This window comes from Manis pentadactyla, chromosome 7 (assembly GCF_030020395.1).
Source record: "Manis pentadactyla isolate mManPen7 chromosome 7, mManPen7.hap1, whole genome shotgun sequence".
Lineage (NCBI taxonomy): Eukaryota > Metazoa > Chordata > Mammalia > Pholidota > Manidae > Manis > Manis pentadactyla.
In genome coordinates, this window is record NC_080025.1 from 77,978,578 (window position 1) to 77,989,857 (window position 11,280).

Genomic DNA, 11,280 nt, shown 5'->3' on the forward strand with positions numbered 1-11,280 from the left:
ATGAGTAGAGTGCATTTTAATTTAGCTTGTAAGTTTTATCACCTGAAAAAGATTCTTCCTGATGAAACAATTGAAAAAGAAAGATGACCGGTATTTCTCTGTGATTTGGAAGCACTAAATTCTCCCACTAGTGACAGCCAAGTAAATAAAAGTTTTCTATTTTAACTCAAGCGTAAAACTTAACTGATAAGCCCTATTTCTGTATCATATGCTCTTATTTAATATGCCCACTGTTTTGTTTTATATATAGTTATATATAATAATTAAAATATAATGCTTTTATAATTAAAATACATTCTATTTATATTTGAATTTCCTAATGAGTCCTTATAGATAAGACATTATTGTGGTAGAAGTTGTCACAGTAATAGCATTTATGTTTGGTATATATTCTAACATGTTTTCTACATTGACTAGGTACTGACTAGTTGCTTTACCTCAATTATACCATCCTTCAGAAAAAGATGTTTAACAAAATACTTAAATATGCTAAAATTAAGATAAAACCCCAGAGGTTCTCTAGTCTGATTTTCTGTAATACAAAACATTGAGAAACTTGTCATCTGGCCCCAAAAGCTACTTGCTTGACACAAATCTACCTCAATCCTTCCGTTTCCTTTGCCAAACCTTCTCATTTTAATGGGCAGCCAACATAGCATTAAAAATTCAAAGCCTTCATCTAAAACCATCCACGATACCTATGAGCTAAATCCTATTATTTGCTTTAGGTGTGGTATAAAATAGCATTTACACCCTACCATTCCATTGTAAGAAAAGTGGGCCAGTTGAAATTTTGAGGATGGTTGAATTTTTTTCTCTACAAATGTTTTATTATTTCAAATGTTAGCATAAGAACTTCTTTTAAGCTTGGTAAAATTAATGGCATGCATATCTATCTGTATGTGTTTATATTTAATTTTTTTTTACTAGATTATAAACCATTAAAGCTAAATAAATAAACCACAGGGCTAGGGCAGAACTTCATATAATAGACACTCAATAAAAGCCAGTTTGTCAAAGAATGTGCAATTCCTAGAAGAATATTGTTCTACCTTTAGATTGTCCCACCCCCTTTAGATATGGACTTACCAATCTTGTAAAACTTGGGAGAGCCAAGATGGAATTTTTATTTTGAACAGTAGTAAAATGCTAAGAGGTTATCATTTTTGACTTACAAAAACAGCAGTTTCACATGGATTAACCTAACAGCTTCCCTTGTTGGGAAAAAAAGTAACTTTGATAGTTACCTGCAAAATTGATCTTGACAACTATTTCAAAAATTCTAAATATTAAGTTTGGTTTTTTTGGGGGGAGGATTTTGAGGGTTAGTAAAAACTTGGGATATTCATATTTGAAAAGTACCTTTAAATCCATACTTGTCTTTTAATGAAATCCCTTCTAGTGTCTTGTATGATATTAATTAGAAATGTTATAAAGCTTCCTCAAATGTTAGATCTATAAAGAGGTGTAAATAAGAGACTGCATTCTAAAAGTAGAGTTGAGAATATTATGAACTATAAAATATCTAATAGATTAATTAGAAAAACATTTAAATCCTATTTGTTTTTTATAAAAATACTTTTTAAAACACTATTCTAGAGCATAAAATGGGATGTGTCATCATTTTGAAAGGAAATTTGTGGTTTCTTAGAAGTGTTTCTTGTGTAGGGCAAAATCTTCATGTTTAAAAGTAATTATTATAATATTTTCAAATTCACTAGTTGTATTAGCTTTTACTTCACTAATACCTAGTTCTTATTTCAAAGACAGAATTTTCTAATAATGAAAATCACTAAAAAGAATCACAAAACAACCAACAAGAGTTCACTTTTTTATTCTAGAGCTACCACAGATCAATTATTTAACTCTCTTAATACCCATTACCAAAATAATAAAGCCAGAACTCAGCTAACAGTAAAAACTCTCCACCTTTATCATTCATCTCCTCTTAATATGAATTCCATCCAGGCTAATAATGTTACTATTCCCCGAATATCATACTATTCTTTTCCTTTATACCCCCTCTTCTCATCAACCTAAATCCAACTTATTTTTCAAAGTAATATTTAAATTCACTTTCTCTATGAAACCAATACATTAATTATCTTCTTTTAAACTATTCTAACATTAATTACTTGGTCCCATTATTTTGTCATTTCTTCCATTCCTTCAGTAAGATTGCAGCCCCAGGATGAAAATGGTGTTTTGTATGGCTATTATGGTGCTATGCACAAAGTAGATATACAAAGGCTTGACCATCAGCTAAGAGATTCTGGCTTTATTTCTCCCATCTTAAAAACAAAATTCTTTATCTCTTCTGTTCCCAAAGCTACAGCCTCATTTATCTTCTCCCACAGACCTGAAATGCTCTTGTCAGGACCAGTGAGAACCTCTATATTGCTAAATCCAGTGATCAATTCTCAGTCTTCACCCTACTTGACCTATAAGCAGCATTTGACACAGTTGATTTACTGCCTCCCTTTTTAGCCATCTTTGCTACACTTCCAGGGCATCACCATTTCCTATTTTTTCCCTACCTCAGGAGTCATTTCTTCATTGTCTTGTTTCCTGGATCCTCTTCATACCCCCACCTCCAAAGTGCAGTTCCCCAAAACTCAGTCCTCAGACCTTTACCTACATTCTTCTTAAGTGCTAACATGTAGTCACATGAATTTAAATACTATCTATATTCTGATAACTACCAAATTTATATCTCTAGTCTAAATCTCATGCCAAAATTCATTCTTAGATACCCACCTGCCTCTTAACATCTCCATCTGAATAGCCAAAAGATATCTCAAACTTAACTAGTCTGTAGTAAAACTAAGCTTCCCCAGTACTGGCTACAAATGAACAAATTAAAACATCCACAGTCTCTCTTCTTAGTAAATGGCAACTACACATCCTTCAAGTGGCTCAGGTAAAATATTTTGACTCCTTTTTTCATACACCTTCATTTTTCTCCATTGTTCTGACATGCTTACACATTTTACTCTTCTATTTTTTTTCCATCTCCATTAGAATTTAGTCTGTCTGAGGACAGGAATATATTTCTATTTTATTCACTACAGTATCACCAACTCCTAGAATGAAACTTCTCTTGATGATTTGCCGAATGAGTTAATTTACTAATGCTGCAAAAATGGCATCAAGTACTAATCCCATTCAAAGCAGGTGGGCAGCCCTGCACATGGTAAGACATTTGGGAAAATTCTTTTTCCTTGGTAATTTGGACAAGAGGCTAAACAAATAAACACCTTATTTGGTTTTTAGGGTGTTGATTTGCATAAGGTTATAGAAAATATATAACCCACTTAGGCAGCCAAGTAAATAGTGACTCTGCAACAGGTTGAGGGGCTTTCTGTCCTGAATGCAGAGCTTTCGCTCACCGTGGGACCTACCATTCATTTTTCTTGCTTTATCCTGGGACCAAGTATCAATCACCATTTGTTATTGCACTTATACTTGTATTTCTATTATAGTACAGAGCTATTTCTTTGGTCTCATCTCTCTATCAAAAGAAGGAAAATAAACCAAGACAGCCAAGTATTTTAAAAAGAGAGGAGAACTTGGTGAAGGGGGGAACCTAGTAAACATAATGTTCTTTCTATAATTGTAGATTAATGATACCAAAATAAAAAAAATAAAAAAACAAAAGAAAAAGAAAAAAAAAAGAGAGGAGAGATTGTGCTTTTTGTGGAAGCCAAAAATATTTCTCAATTGAACAGGCAAAATGTGACGATGGCAAAGAATACTACTTTAAAAGCCATTATGAATAAATGGTACTAAAAGCCATTGCCAGTACCTGTGTATGTGTGTTTGAGTGCTGGTGTAAGTAAAATCAGATTAATACACTAAACAAAAGCCTGAAATTTCAACAGGAATTGATTTTAAATGATAATGCTGTGAAGTTCAGATACACACTAAGTGAAAAAAATTACATCAAAACATTTAACAGTAAGTTGTAAAAGTATTTCCATTGACTGTAGCAGAAATTACATGCTAAAAAGAAATACACTTCTGATAATAAAAAGGCTCTCTGAGAAAACTCTATGTCCTTCAGTATATTGAGATGTGGCTGACCACTTACAGAAAAAGTTTATGAAAATTGTAATTTGTGATGTTTTCTACTGCAGTTGAGAGCCCAGATATCAACACTACCACCCAGGTAATTACATTTATTTGTGCTTTCAGTGAAAATTCTAATGTAACCAAATGACTCAGAAACATACCTACGTCAAGTTCATTATAAGGAAATGGTTCAGAGATTGACTCGTTTGAGAAAATCTGAAAGTTTGATATAGGCTAGTATTAATAGTTAATAATTAGTAAGTATGATAACAGAAAATGCAACTGTGATGGTCTGTGGACTTACAGAAAGAAACTGAAATTAGTGATTTTTGCAAGGACATGGAACTTAATCCAATATTTCATTCCCTGGGAATGACTTTATGCTAAAAACTTAAAACTAGAATGCATTCTGGAGACAGTAAACTGGCTTTGTGGCTTACATTACAGACAGGTTGGTGTTTTGCTTGATAAATTGGATGTGCCACATGAGGGCCTGCTGTATGATAGGAGGTTAGATGGCAATGTACCTAGAAATTTTTGGAACTATTGAAAGAGGTTGAATTTTTCACATCATTCAAGAGAAAATGAATCTGTTAGCTTAATTGCAGACTGAAATAAAGATGGCCAATTTTGATTGGCAATTCAACCCATTTTACCAGTTTGAATATTTCTCTGCAAAGACATTCAAAAATGATTGCATACATAAAAAACTTAATTTGTTCATTCTTAGTATAATTGTGATTTGGGGAAACTTTTTTAGCAAGGTACATTCTAGTTCATTTTCTTAAGCTAGGTGTGATTTCCAGAGAGGTGTTAGTGGCAACTACATTCTCAAAAGTGTGAGGTTGAAGACTGAATTCTAGAAAAGTTTTTTCTGGGTTTTAATCTTACAAAAATTTTGTAACGATTTCTTTTACCTTTTTTGTATTAGTAGTGATAATAAAAATGAGGAGACACGTGGGAGTTATATAACTGCCATTCAGTTTGGCAAAAGAGCCTAAACACGACAAAGTTGGATTACCTAAATTCTACATATACATTAGGAATAGTTGCCTTAAAATACAAAAACTATTATGCAGGTATTTTTATCCATGTTCAAAATTAATAATTATGAAGAATTTGGGGGACTATGAAACTGAATCAAATCAAATTCCTGTTGTCTTTAAAGAATTCAAAGACAAAATTGTGCTGAACATCAGAGTGAAAAATCTGATGTTTTCTATCTTAGTGGGGAAAAAAAAGTGGTATCAAGATTCTTATTCAAAAATCAAGATAAACCAGGAATGAAAATTCACATTTTATTTTCTTTTTTAAATCAAATTTAAAATATCTCCAATATTATAAATGTGTATATAACTTTAAAGGCGTATGCCATCATACAGTAAAAATAAAGTTTCTATGTGTGACAGTTTGTTTTTTTATTTAATTCTTAGCTCTCTTCATTCTACTTTCTATCTAGTCACACTAAGTACTTACTTTTCACTATAACATTTTTAGAACTAGGTCACTATGTCTTTTTGTTTTGTGTGACAAATCATAGGGTCAAAATCCTACTAATTAAAGGAATAGACTCTGACTAGACTGGGTAGGTTGTGAAAGATAATGTTTGGGAGTGGCAAGGTGTGCTTTTCTAGATAATTCAGGAGACAAATAGCCATTTCTGGTATAGAGAGAGCAAACTAGAACTAAGCACTCACCGTTTCCTTGCCTTGCCTCTTTCCACCTCATCCTGACCCTCAGGAAACTCTCGCGGGGAAGAAAAAATGATGCAAGAGCATTTAGTTGGAAGTCTGAGGGGGTCCAGCACTTTGAAAACACAAACACACAAGGGACACAGAAATGGAACACTTTTTCAGAAGCTACAAAATTAGAAATGGAAATTATAAAGAAATAATGCGTGGGCAATAACATCCAAGAAAAACATTCTAATAGAGTAATTAGGGGTAAGACTTGTACAATTGGGTGTTTAACATTATTAAGTTACAGTTACATCAGTGTGGAATAAAAGATGCAAGAATATATAGATTAATGAAGAGAGTAAGGAGCAAAGGAACGTTTTCCTTGAGAAGATATTAGAATAAGGTAATAGTTTGATTTTACATTATCAGGGAAAGGTAGAAATATTCTTTAGATAGTTCCAAGACAATTGCTTAATTATCCCACTTCTAACTCTGTATACCAGTAGACATTTAAGATGATTAATGGGCTTAAAGATATATAAAATAAGAAATAGGAAATGTAGATGAATAACTCAAAATGAGAAAAGACATTAAGGGTAAAGCAAAAGGTAAAACCAGAACTGCTACATTGCATTACATAAAAATTTAAAACCAATTTGCCCAAAAGGCATAAATAGAGAAAATAAAAGCTGGAAAATTTTAGAACATGACTATTTGACAAAAACTATAAAGTTCTTAAAGTTTAGAAAAACCAAGGTATTTTCCACCTTTCAGTTGGTTCCTGAGTAATTCTATACAGAAGGTCACTTCATTCAGATACCTTCATATACATCACACAAATAACTTCACTTAGAAGAACATCAGGAAATCATAGTAATAAAGCTGGACTTTCTATGGATGCTTTCTGGGAGGTGGTGGCGGGCAGCAGGGGAGATATTTTAACAGCCACTATGTTTAGTTATGCTTTCCTACACATTTCCTGACTAATATTCATTAAACCTAGGTGATATTCAGCAGAAAATTGGAACCTAAATGGCCCATTTGTCTGTGTGAGAGTGCATATTCAGTTGTTTTTTTTTTTCCTAAAGAGAACCTTGGCCAAATATAGAGTACTCCCTCATAAACTACTGATTATTAGACTTAAATTTCCCCAAGAGAGGTCACTCCTATGCTAGCTCTATGTCCTATTAAGACTACTTTTTTTCTAGATCCTTAGAAGAGCTGAACTCCATGTATAGCACTAAACTCCCAGCTACCTAATATCTGTCAGCTAGGGGTTTGGCTGTAGCAAGCAGTATTTACAAAGAAACATTAAGGATTTGGTTTTTATCACTTCTGCAGATCCTTTAAATATCCGCTGGAGTTAAGTCAGGCAAGCACCTAGCAAGGACCACCTGTACGATACCTTCCAATGTACCCTTAAAATTTTTCTTTGGTCCCAAGCCTTTGGTCAGCATGGAAGGACACTAAAAAACCGTTACATGAAATTCATCCTGTCAACTGTAAGAATGCTGTTGATTTAGTTACACAATGCTCTCTTTATGTGGACTCTCCAGAGTTACTTCATTTTGGCCTTAGTATTGGAATATTTGTGTTTCTCCTGAATAGTTCACTTGCTACTATTTTATGGACACTGTGAACTGGCTTTACACATTTGCTGATAAAAAACTAAAGCTAAGTCTGTGCTCCATCCCAGAGAACAGAGCATTTTGGTCTTTGTTATTTCTATTAGCCTCCTTCTTGGCCCCTTTTTCTCTCTCATCTACTTCAAATGATGCTACCTGGCTCTGTTTTTCCTGTAAGCCATTTCACGTCCTGCTTTGCAGCAGGGCAGCGGGGCGGTCCTACGTGTTCCTGCAGACACCACCAGCCAGGGTGTGCCCTAGAGGCACACCTGAGACCCTCACACAACGCCCGGATAAATGGTCACAGTTCTCTGCAGCTCTTCATGAAGACAGGGCTGAGAGCTCTCCTCTGATTGGTCCCTCCATGTTGCTTCTTCCTTCTCAGCCGGTGCTGTTTCCTCTTTTTTAAAAAGTTTACCAAAACTTTTAGTGACACCTGTGCTAGTTCCCTCCCTAAGTGCCAATTCTGTTTCCCTTTTGGAGGTTACTGCTCTGAGGACCAGATGCCAGGCTACAGCCTCAGAATATTAGGACACATTTGCACTCAGGACAGGGCAGTGGCTTGTTCTGTGGATACTTGCTTTTTACTGCCACACTATCATGCTGCTGCTCTGCGGGCACCTGGCCCTGGCAAGTGGCTTCATTTCAGACCGTGAGTCAGATGCTCTCTTCCCTCTACAATATAGTCTCCAGTGCCCCCTTTTTCCTGTATGCCAGAAGATGGAGGATTCAGGAAAATTCTTCCGTTTCAGGCTTCAGTTTTCCTGGCCCTTCAGAAAAATTTGAGATGCTGTAACAACTTGATATGGTGGTGCTTAGAAAGAGAGTAAGGTCAATCCCCACTCTACTCATGGAGGCGTTGGGAGAAACAGTGGTATTACCACCGGGGACAAAGGTAATTAGCCCATGAATTCCCAAGTCTGTATTCTACAGCCAAGCGAGCAGTGACCCTTGGCAGAGAAGGGAGTGGAACGTAGCAGAGGTGTTGAGGAGACCACTCAAGATAGAGGTTATTGTACTTCCCTTCTCACTCCCTTGTCCACCGATCCTAAAGGAAGCCATGCTAAAGTGGCCTCCTCCATGCAAAGGTCAGACGGCATCTTGCTGAGGAGACAATATTTAAGCTCTGAAAACTCTCATACACAGCTAAGGGCAATGATGAAGAAATTTTTTGGTGGTTGGGCCAGGAGGTGAATCAAGTCATAATTTGTTATTTTCAGGCTTCAGTTTTGTTAATAAAATGCCTATTCATTTCCTATATTCATATTTAATTTACAGGCTCATCTTTTGCTTGGTAATCTGTAAGCATTATTGGTATCACAAGGATGACAACCCTCTGTCTATTTTAGCAAATACTTTCCCAGTTGCCACTTGTCTTCTATTTTGACTGATAATTTTTCACATAAAAATGGTCAAGCTTAAAATTTATTAGTCATTTTGATTACTCTCTTTCCCTCAAACCAGGATGCATTTGTCTCACCTGTGAAAGGAGAGAGGCAACGGATGGAAATTTGAGCTGCAGCATGCATGAAATGCTAAGGAAGTCTCAGCCAGGCTGTTGAGGGGCCCCAGAGCAAAGACTGCTCATTCAGAGGAGTCCAGCATCAGAGAGCAATCGCTTGGTGAACAGCCCCCCAGCACGCTCAACTGCTGGCTGGGAGCAGCCCAGGGAGGCTGAGACGTCGGCCTGAACAATGTGGCAGATGCAAAGCTGCAGTATCTGCAGACTGCCCTTCATACTGAGTTTTCAGGGAGTTCTCCAGAAGGGAACTGGGCACCTCCATGGGCCCCTTTTTCTGAAGAAAAATTTGGAAGAGAGAGATTAACAGGACAAACTATAGTTTCTGCCTCCACAGTTAGCCTTCGGGCCACAGCTGATGCCCAGATGTCCCTCCTCCACTATCAGTTCCACATCCCCTTTACCCTCAGCTATGCAGCTCCTAGTGGCTTACCTGGAGTTGTGATCCACACTCTGCTTTGGGAGGCATCTGAGCTCTTGGTAATTGCTCTTACTAGGCAGAGGTTGATGCACCTGTTCATCCACAGTTACCGTAGGACAGGGGAGTACCCAGGAGAACCCAGGAGGGGTGCGCTCGGCACACATTCGTGCCAGCTGCCATCCAGTAAAAGCAGCCCACTCCTGTCGCTGAGCAGGCTCATTTGCCCCTGTTCTCCCACGCTGGTCCTCACAGTGGGTTTTTGAAGGGAGATCTGGGCAGCATACTTCCTGCCACCACAAAAAAGAATGAGGGAAGTATTTGCCCTCGATAATAATAAAGAAACCCAAAAATATACAATTAAATTGATGTGCTACACCAAAGAGCCAGAAGAAAAAACTGGGAACAGTTTGTAAGAATTGATAATGCAGTGAACATAGGATTTTAAATAAGCAAGGAAAAGAGAGAAAAATACAATTTAACTTTTATCTCACCTCTGTTACAGAAAGAATAGCTTAGACATATAAACAAAAGAAGAATGCAAAATGCATATGGCTTTAAAACTTAGGAAAAAGGATTTCTCTTGGTCAAAAGAAATGTCATAAATGAACAGCAAATTGAAAACATATTTTAGAAACTAATAACCTACTATTATTACCCTTATATAAGGAACTCCTAAATTTTTTTTGTTTTTTAAACAAGGTTTTCTCCAATGGCTGGCTGCCTTATAGTTTACGATTCCCTAGAGGACATCGCTTACATTACATGATTTAGGGCTACATTACTTAAGAGTTTAACTTGGGGCCTGCATCAGGAGGCAACGCTGCTGGAAGCTGATCATTCTATGGGAGCTTTATTGAGCTTTTCCTTTTTTCTTTTTTTTTAATGTGCCGCCATGCACTTTTGATTACACCTTCCTTAAACATTTTACAGAATAAAATTATTGAGTCTGTGCTATATGGAGAAGAAATTTGGGTCATCCATGGCCCATTTGTCTGTGATTGAGAGCAAATTCCAAGTTATTTCCTGAGGAGCACCTTGGCCAGGTTTTTCCCACTCCCACAGTGCATCACGGTGTGGCAGCGATGGTTCTACTGGTTTTCAATATGCAGAGAAAATGTCTCTCTTAACCCTAAGCCCCCCGTCAGTTAATGTTGAAGTTCACACTCTTACTCAACCACACAGAATAGCCATATTCTATATAGTGCAGGCGTGAGGGGAGGAATTACGCTGTCATATTTATTCTGCTAACTTGATTTTTCATCTTAATCCTTCCATCTTATTTTACATTATTTTGATTATTACTCCTTATTGTTGTGATTTACTTTTCTCTTTCATCTCTATTGTAATTCTCCAGTTTTTGTTTCTTTTCTGCTGACTCGAGCCTTTTATAACCAGATTCTACCATGCAGTGGCTATCTTTATTCTTTACTCTAAGTTCTAATTTATCTGAGCAAGGACATACAAAAAGAAACAGCCATATTATTGGAACAAAAATTAAAATTGCCCATTGCTTCCCGCCTGAAGCATGCATACACTTCAATTTTGGCAAGATGCAAGCCTTGAAAATAGCCAGAGTGACCAGGGGGAGATCAGAAAGAAGACACCATATGGCGGCGAGCCTCTCTCAGCATTCTAGTCATCTCTGAAATACCAGGGGCGATACCAGATGAAGATAACAGCAACAAGAATGTATACTGGTGCCAGCCCATGTCCTCCAGCTTCCTCTGTCAAGGTCAACTTCCTCCATTATTTCTTTTTGTGTACTTATTTTTGAGTAGGGAATATATTTAGATGATTCAAAAATCAAAAAAATATTCAAGAGAGTGAAAAGTTCTGTTTTTCCTCCACAGTCCCTCATCTGTCTAATTCTCATGACTCCTAGTCCTCCAGTACATGTAGCCGGTTTTACTAGCTTTTACATATTCTTACAAAGTTCCTTCATGAATCATTCATCCTCACTTAACA